General features: G+C 45.2%; 1 protein-coding gene across 1 annotated transcript in view; it reads right to left on the bottom strand.

The window, feature by feature from the left end:
* APBB2 (amyloid beta precursor protein binding family B member 2) overlaps positions 1-19355 on the bottom strand; it is a 329970-nt gene extending 310615 nt beyond the window's left edge. The window contains exon 1 of the mRNA XM_059672664.1: positions 19129-19355. The gene's annotated coding sequence lies outside the window, so the exon portion shown is untranslated. The remainder of the gene's footprint in view (positions 1-19128) is intronic.
* Between the last annotated feature and the right edge of the window lie 1806 nt (positions 19356-21161).

The raw sequence follows: 21161 nt of genomic DNA, 5'->3' as shown, positions 1-21161 counted from the left end.
AAAAGACAAAATACAGTGGCACAGAAAAGTCAAGAAAGTAGCTTAAGGTAACACAGCATTAAGTGGCAGAATCTGAATCCTGACTCCAGGTCGTACGCTCTTATACCACTGTGAGTAACCACTGGGTATCTCCCATACTTGCCTCTGGATATACTGCTCCCATTTCCCCTAATGTTCTTTCCCTCCTTTGCTGTCTGGCAAATGCCTATTCAACCTCCAAAACTCACCATTGGGAAACCGTCCCTAATACTCCCAGGAGAATTAGCCATGCCCTTTCTACTTTCCCCCACCACTGTCTTTGTTATATGCTATTTCACTAACAAGTAAATAAATCTCCCCCAACTTGACTATGAGTTCTATGTGGAAAGAATCTGCATTTGATTCATACCTGAATTCTCTATGCTTACTAAGTATCAAAAGAATAAATTAACCTACAAATTTGAGATCTTTCAGGGTTCACTTAATAATATAATATTTATTCAGAGCTCCATTCTAGGTTCTTTGTGTATTTTAACTCCTTGAATGCTTACCTGTAATCCTACTGAGGATAATAATAATTATTATTATTGTCCTCATTCTGCACATGTTATTGAGCCTCACAGTGCCTCCGTTTCCTCATCTATAAAACAGGTCTAAAAAGAGTATCTTCCTCATACAGTGGTTTGGAGGGCAAAATAATATATGTGTACTACTTCGAACAGAGGCAGAGAAAATTAAAAATTCTATTATTGCCCAAGGTCAGAGCTCATAAAAAGCAGAATTTGACCCCAGAATGTCTGGCTCCACGCTCACAGCCTTCCCAGGACACAGGTTCTGCACTAGACTCTCCAAGGTCCCAATTCTTGCCCATAAAGATGTCATATGGAATCCACTTTTCTTCTTCACATTAATAGTAGGAACGATCACCTGAAAGACCCATGAGGGCTTGGTTCGCACTGGACACTCACTGTCTGGCGTAGGGCCTGTCATTAAAAAGGAAGCTCAGTACATATTTGTTGAATGATCAAAAGTCATTTCTATTTAGCTTTGGGATAACTGGGGTTTGTTTTTGTTTTTTACATATAATAGCACCAGGCACTGTTCACAGTATTACACACATATTACTTTACCTTCGAAACAACTATATGAGGGAGATACTCTTTTTAGCCCTGTTTTATAGATGATGAAATGGAGGCACTATGAGCTCCATAACTTGTCCAAACTCACAACATTAGAATGTGAAGCCAGGATCCTAACTCGGACCCCAAGTCTGACTCTCAAGTCCTGAAGTTTCCCGTGGCTGCTGCACCGAATAACCACAAAGTGGGTGGCTTCATGCAAGGTAAATGTATTCTCTGTGTCAGAGGCTAGAATTCTGCTGTCAAAGTGCTGGCAGGGCTGGGCTCACTCCAAAGCCACCAGAAAAGGGTTCTTTCTAGCCTTTTCCAGCTTCTAGGAGCCCCAGGCATTCTTTGGTTTGTGCAGCATCGCTCTACTCTGTCTCCATCTCTTCACATGGCTGTATTCCTTGGTGTCGTGTACCTCTGTCTTCACATGGCATTCTCCCTGTGTGTCTGTGCCTAAATTTCCCTCTTCTTATAAGGACAACAATCATACTGGATTAAGGGCCCAGCCTACTTTACTATGACCTCATCTTAACTTGATGACATCTTCAAAGTCCCTTTTCCAAATAAAGTCACATTCACAGATACCAGGGGTTAGGACTTCAAGGTATCTTTTGGGGGGTAAGGGACACAATTCAACCCATACTAGATAGCTTGTATAGAACTGACTCCAGGGACACAGGGAAATGACTCAGTTTCCCTAACCAGTTACCCTCTTAATTGATGAAGATCTGCCAGTTCTCAATCACTCCTCTGAATAAGGGAAAGATTAAAAGTTTGAGATTCAAGGGCTTCTTTATATATACGGTAAAGAGAAAGCAATCAAAATGTAAATGTATTTTAAGTAATGAAAAACTATCACAAAAAGGTAAGAAGTTCCCTAGAATGGAAAGCAGTTAATATGCCAGAAAATGTTTTCAATACTTATAATCTGCTTACCTTCCCACCTCTTAATTTATTATACACCTCCATTTCTTCCATTTAAGGCAACACCTTTGAATTTTGAGTAATGAACAATAATTAAACAATCTACACTAATAAAAGAGAAACATGCAAACTGGTATCACTCTGCTACACCCACCAGCCAATCACAGCGACTATGCAAATTAACCCAACAAAGCTGGCGGTTAATTTGCATATGCAGGCTCGGAGCGAAGACTGAAGGCTCTGGCCGGAGTGAAGACTAAAGAGGCTTGGCTTCTCCACTGCCCCCGGACCAAAGGCCTAGGTCCCGGGTGTCGGAGGAAAACCGGTGCCGGCAGCCAGGGGAAGGAAGGCCTATTGCGCGAATCTTCATGCAACAGCATTCTAGCATTCTGTAATAGCGAAATAATTTGCTATTTTATTTTTAAAACTTAGAAGAAGTGCCCATTTATTTTGAAAGCTAATGACTCCTGGGGGTCTACAGTTAACAGTTTAAGATTACATACAATCCCCCTAGCCAGTTTGGCTCAGCAGATAGAGAGTCGGCCTGCAGACTGAAAGGTCCCGGGTTTGATTCCGGTCAAGGGCACATGCCTGGATCCCCAGTGGGGGGCATGCAGGAGGCAGGCAATCAATGATTCTCTCTCATCATTGATGTTTCCATCTCTCTTTCTCTCTCCCTTCCTCTCCAAAATCAATAAAAATATATTTACATTTAAAAAAAGATTACATACAATCTTCAAATTTTGATTAACTAAAATTAGCCTTCAAGGAAAAATGTAAACAATGTACACAAGTATTCAAGTAAACAAGTATGTTTCAAATTTCCCCCTTTGATAGCTTCCCTATTCTAGTGTCAAACTGTGCTTTGTTCATCTGTTAGTCATGAGAAATATATTCACCATACACTGGCAACCTAATTTTCTCTGTATGTTAGGAAAGCAACCAGAAATTCCCAGGAAGGCTAAATCAGAATTTAGCCCTTTAAGTAGACTTGGGAAAATTATCCGGCCTGTATAATTGTTAACCACCCCACTATCCAGGAATTATTCTTTGAAATGGGTTTTTTGGATGGCATCACTAAATAAACCAGGGGTCCTCAAACTTTTTAAACAGGGGGCCAGTTCACTGTCCCTCAGGCCGTTGGAGGGCCGGACTATAGTTTAAAAAAAAACTATGAACAAATTCCTATGCACACTGCACATATCTTATTTTGGAGTAAAAAAACAAAATGGGAACAAATACAATATTTGTATTTGCATGTGGCCCGCGGGCCGTAGTTTGAGGACCCCTGAAATAAACGAATAGTTTGCTAACATCATGTGGATGGTGAAAAGGACCACATAAAGTGACCTAACTCATTGTAAATATTAAAATATAACATTTAGGTCAGGATGCACTGCAGGCCAAAGCTACTCACAACAAACATTGTAGAGAAGATATTTCCTAAAAATCAAACTCTTGATCTGACATTTGATCTGCTTTCTTGCATTCCAGCAGTTATCCAGACTCAAATAGAAGTGGAAGTCTAACAGGTTATTCCCAAGGACAATTCAGTTATTTTGGAGGAAAGAAATGAACCATATTTTTTTAAAAAATAAAGAAATAAAGTAGCCTCCCTCTAGAGAAAGAGTGTTATTAACATGGAATAACTTAGCAAGTGAAATTCTGTTTTACTAGTACACCGCATTAAAATGCAATTTTCAGGCTAATATATGTACAGAACATTTCTAAACGGCCAGTTGCTTACCCCTGGCGGCGGGAGCTTATCCTCTGTAATTATACTGAGCACATTCTCAGGACAGTCTGTGCTTCTGACATGAGCTTTCTCACACTAGTTGGTCCTTAGACACTCTCTACCCTCCTAGGGAAGTCCCGATTTTGCAAGCTAGTAGCTCTTGTGTCTCAGGGAAATACTAATTTAAGGGAATAGGAGGAGCCTGCACTCCCATTTTCAGAGTACCTCCCTCAATATCAAGTTCCGTTCTCATAATCTACATTCAGACCGACCCTCTCACCTGCTCTAGCTGTATGCCCTTGGACAACCTTGGTGAGTCTCAGCCTCCTCACCTGTATTTGAGAATAATTAATCACAGCAGCTACCTCACAGAGGTGTGGGGCCAAATAATATCCTCCATGTAACACATCTGTCACTGTGACCACTGTCTCACAGTAAGTGCTCAATAAACATTGACCCTTATAATTTATAAAGGATCCTCCCACAGGTGAGGTCACCATGCTGACAGACTAACCCAGGTTCAAAACCACAGTATCGGTCTTCCAAGCCCATCAAACTGTAGTCGGGGGCATCAAACACACTGAGGGACTCTCATCCACATTCTCTGAAGATACTAAAAGGGGAGGGGGAAAGTTACAATAAAAGTCAAGACCATGCAGTTGAACATAAAGCATTAAAAACTTACCACCAATTACAATTGTCTCCCCATCAATCTTCCCTCAAAATTATTTTAAAATACTTTCATTCTAGTACCTACGTTATTGATCAAGGACTATCTTCTATGACACAAAAACAAATGTGAACTTAAACTAGAATGCCTGGTCAATCTACTGACCGTTTCACCAACAGGAAATCAAGAAAGTAAATATCTTGATCACTTCATAGCATGCATTTCCTCCAACCAGGTAGGTATCCTTCTAGATGCTTTACCGATGGAGAAACTGCGGCACAGGCAGGACACCCACACACCTCCACCTGCACCAGGTAGGGCAGGGCCCGGACTGAAACTCAGCACTGTCTAGATCTAAAACCTGTGTTCTCTTTAAAACACGGACAAACCAAAAGAAAGGTCAGGCGGCCACCTAACTGCTTGGCTTTGAGGGTACAATCAACAGAACAACAGGAAAGGTGACAGTTTTTGAGGACATCCCAATGAAGGTTAATTTTTATCAAATTATTTCATCTCCAAAGTAGAAGTCAGTAATAGACCTGACCCAAAACAGGCCTCCTATAGAGCATGCCCAATTCACAATTTCGAACTTATCTAGGTCAGTGTTAATTTCACACAAAAGAAAGCTTTTGAAAAGAAAGACAGGAGCTCAGCATCAGGTTCAAGTGAGTGGCACCCATAACTCCCCCAGGTCTTGGGGCCTGTACCCTCCCCACTGGACAGAGCTTCAGTTAGTAGCAGACTGCACCAAGGTTAGGACATGCCTTATGTGGCTTCAGTCCAAAGCAAATTAATCCCTCCTTAGGGTTCTAAATGGACAATGAGGCAAATATCCTTGGATCCCAGTCCTTGGGCTGGTGAGGACATGGGACTAGTTCCTTTTTTCTTTTTCTTTTTTTCTTTTTTTTTTTTTTTTTTTTGAGGATAAACGTTTTTTTATTGTGGTAAAGTATACATAACTAAATTTACCATCTTAACCATTCATAAGTGTACAGTTCTGTGACATTAAGTTACATTCACATTTTTGGGGGCAACCATCACTACCATTCATCTTCAGAACTTTTTAATCTGACCCTCTGGACCAAGCCTTAAATAATAACTCCCACTACCCCCTCCCCCAGCCCCTGGTAACCACCATTCTACTTTCTGTCTCTATGAATTTGGTTATTCTAGGTACCATAAGTACATTACACAATATCTGTCCTTTTGTGACTGGCTTATTTCACTAAGCATAGGCCAGTTCTCTCCCCCCCCCCCTCCCCCTTAGTCTCCTTGAATAAACATCCTGAAATGCACATCCTCTAGAGAAAATAAAAATGAACACGTGAGAATTATTTTTTTCCCTATCTACTTACTCATTGCTAAAAGGATATAAAAAACACTAAGGATAGCTGAGGAGGAAGGAGAGAGAGAAAAGCCATCATACATAATCCCACCATGGAACCACTGCATCTTCATTTCTATAAATATTTTATAATTACATCACATTGAGTATCTTCCTTCTTTAACGTACCCATCTATCAAAGTGATATTTCTGCAATTATTTCAAAAATTAACTTTCAAGGTCAACACTAAAGAAAAATCAGTGAACTTCCATGAAAACTTGTATCGACCAAGCTCTCCTGTGATTGAAATAATATTGCCTTAAGATTCACTCTTATATAAGAAAATTATTCTTGGCAGTACCATATTGCTTAATAGTTGGTGCAGGGAGAAGACAACACCTTCACAAATGTTCATACAAAATCACTTAAATGTTAAGTAAAACTGTATATAAACTCTGAATGCAGCCATCCATCCCACTATTATATCTCTCAGTGGAAAATAGCATAACATCTAATAAAAATCCTGTTTTCTTTAGAGGAAATAAAGATAATAAAACCACAAGTCAACATTCTCCTCGGTTTTATTTTTTTTATTGGTTTTTCTTGCAATCCACATGTTCTCAGAACTAAAGGGGGGAAAAATAAAATTCCACATCTTATTTTTGTTTCTTATTTCTATTTGTGGCTTGTAAAAATATATGTACATATCTAACAACAGGATGTAGTGCCAGTAAAGGAAACTGATTTAAGCTGAAATAAAACTCAAGCCAGCAGGAGATGACTTTGATCGGGAGACAATTATACATTAGGTTGATGGAATGCAAGACTTCCTTTATTTATTTTAGTAGAAATAATCTCGAGTCCTGGAAAAAAGACATTTTTAGAAAATGACACTGACCCAATTGCTAAGTCTCATGAGGAAGAGCAGTGCGTGTGACTGTGGTTGCACCACTGCTGCTCATACATTTTCTGCTCAAATCATTGGAACCCACTTCACTTAAATATCGGACTTTACCTCCCCCCCCCACCCCCAGTTTTTAGGGTAAGAAATGAGTGAATTCATAGAGACCCTGTCCACAGCAATGGTGTCCAACATGCCCACTATTCATACCAAATTTCCTGTCTCATTTAGGGAGAGCAGAGCACCCCAACAAGGGGGACCCAAAAGGACCAATCATTCCAAATTTAGAGTCCAAGTGCACAGAACTGCAGGGAGTCCTGGGGATGCCACCCTGAATACTCCCTAACACCCCAGACCAGGTTCCCTTCCGGGGGGGACTGTCTCTGAGCTTCCTTTAGTCCTCTTCTCAGTAAAGTCCCCTGGCATCTTTCTGGAGACTGCCCCAAGCATAAAAAAAAAAATCAGAAGCGCAGGATAGGGCCTCCTCCCCTATTGTTCGTGAGCTTCCATACCTTTTCTCTTCCCCGGTTTGCTGTGCCAAACTAGAACCATAAAGACTATCAGAGAAAAAAAAAACCTCTTTGGACAGACAGATCCAGACCATCAGCTCTGTCTTCAGGAAGCACCAAAACTAAATATACCTCAACCAAAAGGAAAGCTAAAAGTCATTATTTTTAAGTTGGGATCAAGATTCCAAAATGTCAGCAAAAATGTCAGACATATTAACCAAGTCTGAGCCCAAGTTTATTTACTCATACCTAATGCTCACCCTTCGCAACTCTAATAGCTCAGTCCTCTCTCCCTATTGCTACTTGGGGACAGCTGACATCCAAATACCAAAAAGAGGATAGGATGAAGCCATAATTTGAACAATTCAAGTCCAACACCACTCTTCATCAAATTAACTGCAACAAAGCATGTACAAAACTGGCTTGAGTGCCATGTGGCATTGCAGCCAGCTCTTTCCTGATGCAGCAAATGAGCAATAATCTCCCGGACTATACATGCCACTGACCTCTGGATCCAAGTCGGTGGGACAGACCAACTGGACACAAGGCACAAGGAAAATCAACATGAGGCCCATCCAGTGTGGCTCAGTGGTTGAGCTTTGACCTATGAACCAAGAGGTCATGATTCGATTCCCAGTCAGGGCACACGCTTGGGTTGGGAGCTCAATCCCCAGTTGGGGTATGTGCAGGAGGCAGCCGATCAATGATTCTTTCTCATCATAGATGTTTCTCTCTCTCTCTCTCTCTCTCTGCTTTTCTTTTCCTCTCTGAAATCAATAAAAGTGTATATATTTTTAAACCAACTTGAAAAATCTTGTCTCTGCCAAAGGTACTGCAGTCTTCTACAATGTTCACAAAGCCACTGAAGAAAGGCGGGAGGAGAGAGAAGTCTCCATCGCTTGAAGTACCTTTACAGCTGTACCTTTAGAGCTGGTTGTCCAAGGTGCGCACCAGGAAACACTAGCTCTGGGGGAACTACAAAATGGGCCCATGGGCAAACGCAAAACTAAACGAAGTTAATTTCCTTTCAGCAGGCCTTTCTGGAATATGCTAATGGGAAGAGAAGATGAATTCACAATACATTTCCAATCACTTGGGTCTCGGTAGACACACTTCGGGAAGCACTGCTTTAGAGGCCTTGGGAACAGGTTAGAGCTGAGACCTGGACATAAACAGGCACAATATTAAGGTGACACCAATCCAGTGTCTGCAGGGACAGCAGGGCTCCTTGAAGAGATGTTTTAAAATGAGGCCCTCTGGCCCTGGCCACGTAGCTCAGGTGGTTGACTGTCATCCTGAGATTGTGGGTTCGATCCCCAGTCACGGTCTATACCAGAATCAACCAATGAATGCATAAATCAGTAGAACAACATATCAATGTCTCTCTCTCCTCTCTCTTTCTCTCTCTCTAAAAATCAATAAATTAAATATATATATTTCTATATTTAAAAAAACGCTCTATACCAGCGGTCGCCAATCAGTGGTCTGCGGACCACTGGTGGTCCGTGAGGTCCGAAAGGTTGGTGACCGCTGCTCTATACCATTCACTTGGCCTGAAATTACGCCTCTCCATGTCATGATCTCGACATGAACATCACTATGCCGCCCAGGGCACAGATGAATAGCTAACCACTCAGACCACCTGATCTAAAGGAGCCCACTAGGTATGGTGTATCACACCACCCACCTCTATTTTCTTCATAGCCCCTTCCACAAAGACAGCAAAGCGTGTTTAACTCATGGCCATGTCCCTAGGGCCTACTGGCACATAGTAGGTGTTCAAACAACATATACAGAATGAATAAGTACATGAAATAGTCTAGCTATACCTCCCTCTGGCTTGGAGAAATGATTACTTATACATCTGGTTATATTTCACTTCAGTTCCATATGATTTATTATTTCAAATAAAGAGACCATGCTTATGATATGGTTGCTAAATTAAATGACATCTGCATTTCTTTTGGACACATATTTTCAGACTGAGCCACTACAAAATTTAAAAACCATATATTTTTGAGCCATTCCAGAAACAATGGGTTTAAAGTGAGCTCCTCCCCTAGACCTTTTTGGAATTTGGACATAAAAACCACAAAGTTAACTGACTCTTATGTTAACCAAACTCATACTGACCTCATTAAAATCCTGCTCTCAGACTACATCATCATAACTGGGGATGACCGCTCAGGAAAACTAGCTGCTGAAAATGTCCTGGGGCATATTTATTAAAGCCTCTGATGACAAAATTCTTTTTCATTCAAATATCCATTCTTTGACAAATATTTATTGAGCACCCAGGCCTTCTTAAGCACTGGAAACACAAAGATGAAGGAGCAACAGGGCATCCCTGCAGCAGCTTACAGACCAGAAAAGGGCCAGCAAAGGAACGTCGTGTGACACAAGTGGGTGTGAGAGGCTCACAGTGGTCTTCCAGGTGTGGTCTCAGCAGCATCGCCCGGGAAATTAGAAGTGCACGCGTTCATCTGGCCACCCCCGTCTACCTATGGAACCAGAAACGCTGAAGGTGGGGCCAGCCATGTGTGTTTTAACAAGCCCTCAAGTCATTCTGACACATACTGAGTGGATGATGAGTAAGCTACTTTATGACGGAGGAACAAAAGTCAAGCAGGTAAAGAGCAGACAGAAAGGGTGGTTGCAGGCAGAACAGAGGATAAACGCCTAAAGGCCAGAGAAAACCCGGCATGTTGAAAGAACAGCGTGACTCAAGCTGAGCTCCTGGGATAGAGATCACAGCAGGTCATGAAGGGTGTCAGGTGTGGCACCAAGGAGCTGGGACTTCACCCCGAGGAGAGCAAGGAACCCCCGAAGGATTGGGATGGACATCCAAGACCTGCAGGCGTTTTCACCTTAGAAAACGAACACAGAGGCCACAGAGAAGGCAGCTGCAGACTCTAAGGTGAGAGCCAATAGTGGTCAGAAGGAGAGTAGAGGCACACCATCAGAAACAGCAGGGCTCCAAGAAGGAGCTGAGAGTCAGGGGTGCCTCACACAGAGATGGGGCGCCAGGCACACTGTGGGATGGATGGAGCATCCCTTTCCCTGTGAAGCCTTCCCTGGCACACCCTCCACACCCAAGCAGGGCAACTGCGGGTCAGGGCAGCACCGAGCACTTCTCCTGGAAGCACACATCCATCCCATGTTACGTAGTTGGTTCTTTGGCTGTCAGTCCTTCCCTACAGGCTGACAGCTGCCCGCAGGCAGAGGCAGTGGCCATGCTGTTCAGTTTCCATCCTGGTCAGTATCCACATACAGTATTTGGAAGAGCGCCCACCCAGCACTTAGAAAGCCAAACTGAATGAATGGAGCTGGACAAGCCAGGAGGCCACGGAGAGGCCACTGCTCTCATTCCAAGGGGGGATGACCGTGTCATGGGGAAGGACTTACAAAGCTATAACAACTACACTTCTTTATTTTTCTCTAGTCTGTTGCTACCATTCAAACCACTGAAGGAAAATCTTTTCAAGTCAATTATGTCATGAAAATTCAACAGTAAATCTGACAGGTGGGGTGAAGTCCACAAACACATCTTCCTGTGGCAAGTCAGAAAGGACCATGGTTTGAGTGCTTCTGCAAGTGAAGTAAGACACAGGTCTAGGCGCAGAGAAGCTGCCACCTATCCGAGATGGTCAATTTGCTTCCTTTCGTTTTCAGAACAATCTGCAAAGCCTCGCAGTAGAGGATGGAGACATTTCATCTCCCGCTGAGAGAGTCTACGCCTTTGCTTTGATTTTTAGAAATGATTTCAAGCAGGCAGATAATGTTGTGACCCAATTACAGGGTATTTTGGAAGCAGCAGGCACCTAACTTGGGGGTGGAGCTGGTGGGTGTAGCAGGAAGAGTTTCTAAGCAGGCACTACCACCTGCCTCTCAATCCTGCACAGAACTGTATAGAGAAAGGAGCTGTGACAACCAGGAAGTAATGCAACATCCCCCTGACCTGCTTCCTGTCTTCTCACTGTTCCCAAAATAGACAAAGCTAAGGAAAATCATAGATACATTTCTTAGCCCTTTGAGGGGAGGTTCATCAAGGGCACAGATTTGGGTCCCTGGGTTGGGGCGGGGGGGCAAAGTTATCCAAAGTCCTAGAATCAAGAGGTGAAAACAGTGGAAAATAAAACCCCTGGACAAAAAGGAACCAGAGAAACAAAAACTGGCCAATTTTTACACCAAAGCTTACAGGCACGTGGTGCCACAAGCTCAACTGTCCTGGAGTCTCCAAACTCAAGCTCTTTAGGAGTCAAAGGTTAAAGTTTTTTCTTAAAGCTAAAAATAAAGGTTAAGGCCTTACTTCATGCCAAGTATTGTTTATGTATCCTATATTAACTCAAGAATTCCTCCTATCCACATTATATAGGAACCATTAGTACTCCTACTTAGGGCTGAGGAAACTGAGGCACTGTGAATTCTGTTGTCTAAGTATACTTCCATTGTCCTAACTCATGCTAAGGAGATTCTAATTCTAATAACTCGTGGTTATTCAACTGCAGAGCCTGGCTTTGAACCTCCAGATCCCTCCTTCCTCCGTCCACATGGGGCTGTCCTCTGCATGCACTGTTAGGACACGTAGCAGCATCCTTGGCCTCTACTCACTGTATGACAGCAGTACTCATTCCATAGTCAAAAATGACTCATCCCAGGACCATCAAAAATGTCACCAGATACTGCCACATGTTCCCTGGAGGGCAACACCGCCCCCTTTGAGGATCACTGTTATAGAGATTTGACAGGCCCCTTATAGAAAGAGTGGCAAGTGCTGGGTAGAAGAAACAGGCTACAACAGTTCTACTGAGTGAAAAAAAAAGTGGAAAAGGAGACAGCTGGAGGTTTTTCTCTCGTGGGGGTTTATACTAGAAGTCCCTTGCCCCGGCTCCTACCCCGAGAGGCCTCCCTACCCCAGCAGAGTGGGCAGCCTCCTTCTCTCCATTCCCTAGAACCTCACGCACACACCGTCTCTCTGAGGCCTAGACCTGTGTGGGCAGCACCTTACAGCCAGCGCCCTGCTGCATCCCTCCCCGTCTTCCTGAACTTCACACAGTGCCAGGCACAAAGCTTGTGCTCCATCAACATTTGCTGAACAAAGGCATGAACAGATGAAGCTGCGGTTTCTGGGTGTCACTAAATGAAGGTATCTCTGTCTTCACTAGGGATCTGGGAAAGGCACAAGGAAATAAAACTTGGTTCTTGAGGGGGATAAGAGGTTCTGGTCAGATCATGAGCCCGGGCCATGCCTATTATATTAAACATTTAGTTGTACTCGTTCACTGAGGAACAAATCAACTCAAGAAACCTAACTCATGCTAAGGAAATTCTAATTCGTTCACGTCCACCGACGCACAGTGCTGCCCTGCGAACTGGGACGCTCAGCGTGGCAGGTCCACTGCCTGTCTTGCCCGGGACTAACGTCTACTTGGGAAACCAAATGAAGGTCAGAAGGTAAGTACAGAGCCAGCACCCGGGAGCACGTCGGATGCTCCCAAGGGAGGCCCCATCACCTGGTGTGTAGGTCCTCTCTCCAGACCCACCCCTCCAGCAGCCAGAAGCCTCAAGTCAGCCAAGGGGCTGACATCATCACCCGTCCTCTTCCAGTCACCAGAAGTTTCTGTCATCTCAACATTGCCTCACAATTGGTACCTGACAGCAAATCAGAAACATTCTAGCCTGGAATCTGCCCAGAGAGATTCAGCACAGCGACCCCAAGATCCACACCTATTCAGTAGTTATACTTGGGTTTCCCTACTACCCGATTTGTGGTCAGATGCAAGAAATACACAATGGGGCCATAATTTGGAGGAAATAGTTCCACCACTAACTATGAAGATTGAGATGGACATCATTATGAAAATGGTGAATTTAGGAAGGTTTCATGGTGAGCCGAAAAGAAGAACGCAGGCTTTGTTAGGCCTGGGCAAGTCCCTTACCCTTCAGGGCCAAGGCTGCCTCACCTATAAAAGAGGAAAAGAAGAAGGTAGCCCAAAAAACTAAATGAAATGTTTCCTGTATAGCACCAGGCACATATGTAACCCTCAGTTCATCAATAAATGTTACTGCTTCATCCTGTCAGTCCCTCAGCAATCCATACTCTTCTGCATTGACCACAATTCCAGGTAAAGTATCATCGTTCACTGTCTAGTCTTTAGTAAAACAACAACAACAACCACCACCTCAGTTTCCTTATCTCTAAAATGGGAACAGTAGCTCAATGTTTCGTAAGAATTAAAATGGGTATCCACTATAAAGCTCTTAGTACAAAACAGGAGCTCCACAGGAATAATGATAATAATAATATATTATGACCAGTGAGACCCAGGTATCACTAAGCACAGATTCTTTTTTTAAAATCCTCACCTGGGGATATGTTTTTTATTGATTTTAGAGAGAGGAAGGGAGAGAGAAACACCAAACATTTGCTTCCTCCATGCGCCCCCCTGGGGATTGAACCCGAACTTGGATATGTGCCCTGACCGGGAATTGAACCCATGACCCTTCGGTGCACAGGATGACGCTCCAACCAGCTAAGCCACACTGGCCAGGGCACTAAGCACAGAGTTCTTAAATATTATCAGTAATACATTATTTTCTGAAGCTACTATTTAAAACTTAGAAATAATTTAAGTTTTGCAATTCCATGAGCAAATTATTCTCAAGTTTCCTCTAGAGATTCATCAAAGCTTGCCCTGGAGGTCCAAACCAAGCTGCCTATTACGCAACTCGTGGTTCTATGGCTCTGATTCCATCAGCACTTCCTAGAATCACCAACCCTCAATTGCTAAAGCGTGCTGTTTTGGCAGAAAGAGGCCTGCATGCAAAGAAATAAACATCAAGATCCATCACTGTGAGGCCTGCTAAAATTCACATTTCAGTCACCAGTCCCTTCTGCTCTCTCAGACCCTCATGTTTCATCTTGGCACTTCCCTTGTCATTCTTAGGCTATAATTCAAAAATAGTACGCTGGTTCCCAGAGCACTTTCAAAATTAGTTTCTTCTCAATTCCTAGGCTCTTGGGTCTGGACCAGTGACTACATTCCTGGAAGGCCCAGAGGCCCCATCAAGCCCACCCACAAGTTCCAGTTTGACCTGGCCTCCACTACTCAGCTTGATCCTGAGGGCAGGACTGTCTACATCTCCGGCCTGGATTCCCAGACTTATCAATTTCATGGACCATTAAACTGCCAAGTAAAAATATTCCCATCAATTCATAAAAAAAAAAAAAAATCTTACCCCCAAATCTGAAGAGTATAATCTCAGAGACAAGGCCATATTTTCTCATTTGAATACAATGAAATAGTCACTGCATCATCATCTGTATCATTTTGATAAGGACAGCTAAAACTCACCAACAATGACAGTGGGCCCAGCATTGTGGTTTGCATAGAGTAGACACTCAGTTATTTTAAATTGAATAGACCCTGAGCTCTGATTCAATGAGCAGAGGCTTTGTAAATGCCGCATCCCACACCACCAGTAACACCATCCTTTCCTTCTTCATCAAGGGCATTTCCCTTCTCTCTGGAGCTCTGCAAGATCTCCCCAACCAAACCCTCCTAAGTGCACACTTCTAGCTTAGTTCTAAAATTGCATGCTTTTCCGTCAACTTTATAGGGAAGAACAAAATCACTCTTCCTCTCACTCTGAGCATCCCCAAAGCATACTTCCCATTAGAGATGCATGTCAAAAACCTCAGCTATTAACTAGCAGACCAAACTTTGCGAGATTTCTGTAGGAGGCAAAGGACAGAATGATTCACTTTATTTACAACCACTATCAAATCTTTAAAACATACAGAAAAACTTTAGTCATAATTCCATACCATTCATTTTTTTTCATGCTCTCTTCCCCTTTGTCCATACAAAACGGTATGTTTTATATATCAATAAATTATACATTGGGATTTGTCTCCTGATGATGAAAGCAATGCCTGTCCTAGCATTGGTTGAATGCTTAGGGTAAGATTCACATATGATGGGAATAAGATTATATAGAAAGGGAGTATCTTCTGTAACTCTACACCCTCTCATACTGATTCAGACTTCTTACTTTTTGCCAAGTGGTGATGATTTGACTGTCTGCCCTCCTTGTCCTTCCTCTCTTCCAGCTCTCATCTAGTGCCTAGAGTGACTGCTCTGCTCCTAGCGGGGCCCAGTATACTCTGGAGCCTGGTTATGACCAGAAGCTCCAGGCACACTGTCCATTTATTATCAACTAGAGGCCTGGTGCACAAAATTCATGCGGGGGGAGGGGGGATGTCTCTCAGCCTGGCCTGCACCCTCTCCAATCTGGGACCCTTTAGGGGATGTCCGACTCACAATCTGGGACTGCTAGCTCCTAACCACTTGCCTGCCTGATTGCCCCTAACCATTTCTGTCTGCCAGCCTGATCGCCCCCTAACTGCTCCCCTGCCGGCCGGATCGCCCCCAACTGCCCTCCTCTGCTGGCCATCTTGTGATGATGTTGCACATGACGCCCCCTAGGCTTTTATTATATAGGATTACTCAAATGCGAATGATGACTCTGGTTTCTCCTCACCTCCCTCACTTAAAGGTTAATGAGGCTGAGTTTTGTGAGCACCTTGAAAGCAAAGGGCACTGAAAACACCAAATGGGAGTGGTTTTCTTCGCTCTCTGCCCCATCATCATAGCTTGCCAAATAAAATAATTTTTTAAAAAGTTCATGATCTTGCCAACAATGTGTGGGCACATTTCTACAGCCATCGCTCCTGCTACTGCAGCAGCTAACCATGGACACCTACCCAACCCAGTGATGGTGTTAACACGAAATGATCACTGGAAGCCAGAGACCAAGGGCTGCATTTCTGATCGAGGGCAGGGACATGGGAAAGGCTGGCCAAAATGTCAGGTGGGTGGGCCCTGGCCACCAAGGCACAGGACACCCTCCTCTGCAGCCACCCACAGAGGTTTCTTCCTCAGAATGCCCAAGAGCTGCATCTCCCCTCAGAAGATTCTATGAAAGTTTTAAATACCCAATGTGCTTTACCCAAATCTAATCATTATTTTATTTCCTACCTAGTCTTGGTAGAGGCACAAAGAGTTAATTTTAGGACAATCATTCTTTAACAAATAAAAACTAAAAGGGATTTAAGAAGGGCATTCGACAAAGCCGGACAGGCCAGAGTTAGTGAAACACAAAATCAGCTTTGTCTAATACTTTAAATGAAGTCCCCCCCCCCCCTCCTCAAATGGCTGTATCGCAGAGCCTCGGACTGCGACAAGAAGAACCCAACAGACACCCAGAGGGTGCATTCTATGGCAACTCCCACATTTTACGAAAAACAGAGGCCCAGAGAAGTGTACTGACTTCCCCAAGGTCACATTTGACATTGATGTCAAAGATACTGACACATTGGCTCAGCAGTCGCCAACCGGTTGTCCATCAGGTCTGAAAGGTTGGCGACTGCTGGTTTAAGGAAACCTGTGGAGCAGCGGTCGCCAACCGGTGGTCCATGGACCCCTGGTGGTCCATGAGGTCAAAAGGTTAGCGACTGCTGCATTAGGTAATAGATGTAAGGAGCTTACTAACAGACTTGACACATAGTAAGCACTGAACAAATGCTTGTGTCCTTCACCCAGGGTGGGAAACATCAGTATCACCCACATAAGTAGAAATTACCTTCTTACTTTACTTTCCTAAAAGTCTGTCCTCCACTCCGGGAAAATGTAAGGTACTATATCATCATGGTATTGTATTTTATTTTAAAAGTGTAACTGAAAAAGGCAGAGAGAGACAACATTGCATTTTTCTTAAAAGACAAATTTAGATGTCCTGAATTCAGGGAAAACAACATGACACTATTCTAATGTTATGGCAAGGTTTTCTGTATTAATTCCTGCTGTAATGGGGGGGGGGGGGAATTTAATGTTTATTACTTATCTGGTAGCAGGAAAAGAAAACAGTCATCAAAAGTTTAAGCATGACATAAAAAGAGTAACAGTTTTAAAATATTTTATCTTTGCACATGTAGATTCTTGCAATGTCTAGTGGTCTTTTCCTAAATAACTTTGTAGTCAGTACCCACATTACTCAGGAGTTAAATGTAAAACGCCAGTCTTTGACACTTAAGCTTATCGAGTTTTTCCACTATATAAAAGCTTCAGAAAGCAGGACTGTGCTGGCTCCACGGAGGCACATTACTTAGTTAAAAGTATACTTGGGAAGAGAATAGCATAAAACATAAACACCTTCCCTGGAAAAGAGAGGAAAAGAACCTTCCTCTCTCAGAGGTTCTGAGCAAACAACTAGGGACATCCAGGTTTTGAAGACCCTGAGCGATTTTTCCGGCCAATGAGTAAAGGACAGACTAGAAGGCGCACATCTGCTTCCCGCTGGTGCTCTGACTACCAGCCCACTGTACTCTACCGCCCCCTGTGCTCTCCCAGCGTTTCCCCCCGCGTGGAGGTTCCACGTTCTTTTGACAAATGTCATCCTTTCAAAACACTACCATTTCTAGGATTCTGCAAGTTATGATAAACAAGTGTTGAGCAAATATTGCTTTCAAGCTACAAGCTGAAAATACAACAAAGCTGCTACCTACATGGGTAAGGAAATCCCCTCGCAAGGACTACCTGCTGTTCGTGAAAGGCCAGCTACATGGACTCAGGTCCTCTTAATTATCATGGACCTTTGAGGACAAGATTTGAAATATAAATCATGGCTAGGGCAAAAAAAATCCATCAATCAAAGATTTAGTAGACCCAAATCCAGAACAACAGATCAAAATGCCACTGTTTGCTTTTGTAAATAAAATCAATGAAATCTTAAAACAAGTGACAGACCAATGCCAACCTCACAAAGTTTCCTCATTTCTTGAACACCGCTGCTGGCATCATCTTATAATCATCCTTTAGGTATTTCACCTCAGTCATCAGGCACAATGTAAAGCCAGTGACTGAGGGACTTCTTAAACAAAACTGTGCCCTCCCAGAGCCCCAGGCGTGCAGCTTCCGACGCTGACCTCTCAATCTTGGCTCTCCCCAACCACTCATTCCACCCGAAAACCTTTGTGACAGTCGTGTCTCTAAACTGCACAGAACTTGACTACAAAACGGCCACAACTAGAAATCTGAATTCTCCAATTTCTTTTTCAAGTCCAATGCTCCCTCGGCCCGTCGCCCCTGACTTCTCCGCCCTCTCTGCACCAGATACCCAGACCACCTTTCATTGTTTCCATGGGACTCCGCACCTCTACCTCCGTCCAGCAAGGTTTTCATCACACACATGTCATTTCCAGCGTTCAACCCTCCATTGCGCCCCGCGAGCAGCAGAGGGGCTTTCTGGACCCAATGGCCAGGTTTCCTGGTTCGATCCCCTTCGCACAGCCATTTTCTAGTGAAAACGCTCTCTGCCTCCGAGGGGAAAAATGAACTTTTTTCCCTTTTGGTCTCTAAGCCCCCGAGAAGCCAGCCCCTTCTCCAACTCCCCGGCAGGAGCGCGATGCCGCCCCGGGAGGGAGAGCCCAGCCGCGCACCGGAGGCCGGTGCCAGGGCTAGGGGGTGTGCGCTCTTCCCCGCTGGCGCCCACCCTCACTTTTCCCCTCTGCAGCCCCCACTCGGGCGCACCCCCTCCGAGCCTGTCTCCGCCGCCCCAGGCCCTGCCAAGCCGGGGCTGCCGAGGGAAAGAGGGCGCCGGCAAGAAGGAGGGATGCAAGTCAAGGAGTGAGCCCGCAGTCACCATGCCACCGGCCCTGCGGCGCCGGGCGCACGGGACTCCGCAGCGGGCGCCCGTTGCAGATGCGGCGGCAGCTGCTGCAGCTGTGGCTGCGGCTGGGCGGGCGGCAGTGGCCGCGCAGTCCTGGGATCCGGGGAAGAGGGGCAGCCGCTGGGACTCCGCGCAGCCACTCGCCGCACGCAGCTGCCCGGGTGTCTCGCCAGCACTCCGGGCCGCCGCGGGGTCCGGGGCAAAAGCCAGGAAGAAAGCGAGGCTCACCGGTGGTGCGCGCGGTTCTCGCCTCGGCTACGGTGCCCGACAGCTCTGCCCCGGTCTCGCCCTCCGCGAAGCGCCCGGATCAGCGGCGGGCGCAGCGCGCGAGCTTCCTACTTGAGATCAGGACGGGCTGCGGCGACTGAGCATGCCCAGTGCCGCTCCGCGAGTCCCGCGCAGGGAGCGGCGCCGGCGACATTCCACTTCTCCAGGCTTTGGCGGCGGCTGCGCGAGGAGAAGCTGGGGGGCTGGCCGGGCGGGGGCCAAGGGGGATCTAGGCGGGGCCGGGGGCGGGGGCCGGGGAGGAGGGGGCGGGCCGCGCTCCTAGTGCGACCTCTGCAGGCAGGCGCTGCGGGGCCTCCGGGGCGCACAGTCCCAGCATCGTCTGGGAAAATGGCAAGGAGGCCGTGGGGCCTAGGGTGTGGAGACCCAAATGCCGGCAGTCAGGGAGCAGCCGGTATCTCATCCGCGTGGCCTGGCGTCTGTCTGCACTAAAAAGCAGTTGGGTAACCTTATCCCAGGCTAGTCTTTCCTCCTACATGTCTGCACTCCCCTATAATGGGAAAATGTCCCCAGATGAGAGCTGCCCACACCCTCTCAGATGCAACTTGTAAACGAGACATCCTTCCTTCTGCCTCCTTATCCAGAGCCCTAGGCATATCTCACACACACACACACACACACACACACACACACACACACACACACACACTATTCCTCGATGTGACAATCACAGCAAGAGCACCTCAGGGAGAAACACACCTGCAGAAGGGGGAAAGCATCATTTCCTTTTCAGCCCCAGGAAATGGGGTGAACCTTTAACTGTAAGCAGACAAGCAAGGTCCTGATAAGAACCCACACTCCGTAAGGGCCATCAGTGCTCTGCCCAGAGATTGTGGGTGCCATCCCCAAAGCATCCTTGGGATTGCTCTTTCCCCTGCAGTGGCTGTCAGACTTGCGCCTGAGTCAGAACCACCTGCAGAGTTTATGGAAACATTGCCGGGTCTCACTCTGAGTCTCTGTGGGTAGGAGTGGCGGGGCCCACGCATCTGTATATCTAACCAGCTCCCAGGTGCTGCTGGTCTGAGGACCACACTTTGAGTTCCACTCCTCTACACATACCCACAGCCTTATCTATGATCTCCTTCGGGAAGATTAGGCTCAATGTAAATTCATAGCAACAACAAACTGATGGCTCCTCCTCACTCATCCTTACCCCAAATCTCAGAATGTACTCCTTCCTCAAATAACAAATTCACACCAGCTGGCCCTAATTCTACAAGTGAGGCCTCTATGTGGTTGGAGTGGGAATTACTTTATTCCTGCAAACATCGTGAATTTATTGAGGATCCACAATCCTGGGATAGCAGTGAATAAAAAAGCTCAGGCCCTGACTTCATAGAGCTTACATAGGTGGACAGACACATCCATCAAAGAATCAGGTTCCTGGATTCGATTCTTATAAAGGCAGGCTCCTCCCCGGCCAGAGCCCTGGTTGGGGTGCATGCAAAAGGCAACCAATTAATGTGTTTCTCTCTGTCCTTCCCTCTCTTTTCCACACTCTCTAAAACAGTGGTTCTCAACTTTCTGGCCCTTTAAATACAGTTCCTCATGTTGTGACCCAACCATAAAATTATTTTCGTTGCTACTTCATAACTGTAATGTTGCTACTGTGATGAATCATAATGTAAATATCTGATATGCAGGATGGTCTTAGGCAACCCCCGTGAAAGGGTCATTCGACCGCCAAAGGGGTCGTGACCCACAGGTTGAGAACCGCTGCTCTAAAAGATCAATGAAAGCTGGCAGATGTGGCTCAGTGGTTGAGTGTCGACCTATGAACCAGGAGGTCAGGGTTTGATTGCCATCAGGGCATATGCCTGGTTCGCTGGCTCCATCCTCAGTATGGGGCGTGCAAGAGGCAGCCAATCAATGATTTTCATTATTGATGTTTCTCTCTTTCCCTCTTCCTCCTCTCTGAAATCAATAAAAATATAGATACTTTTAAAAGATCAGTGGGAAAATATCCTTGGATGAGG

Source organism: Myotis daubentonii, chromosome 1 (assembly GCF_963259705.1).
Source record: "Myotis daubentonii chromosome 1, mMyoDau2.1, whole genome shotgun sequence".
Classification (NCBI taxonomy): Eukaryota; Metazoa; Chordata; class Mammalia; order Chiroptera; family Vespertilionidae; genus Myotis; species Myotis daubentonii.
This window is presented reverse-complemented; position numbering and strand designations above follow the sequence as displayed.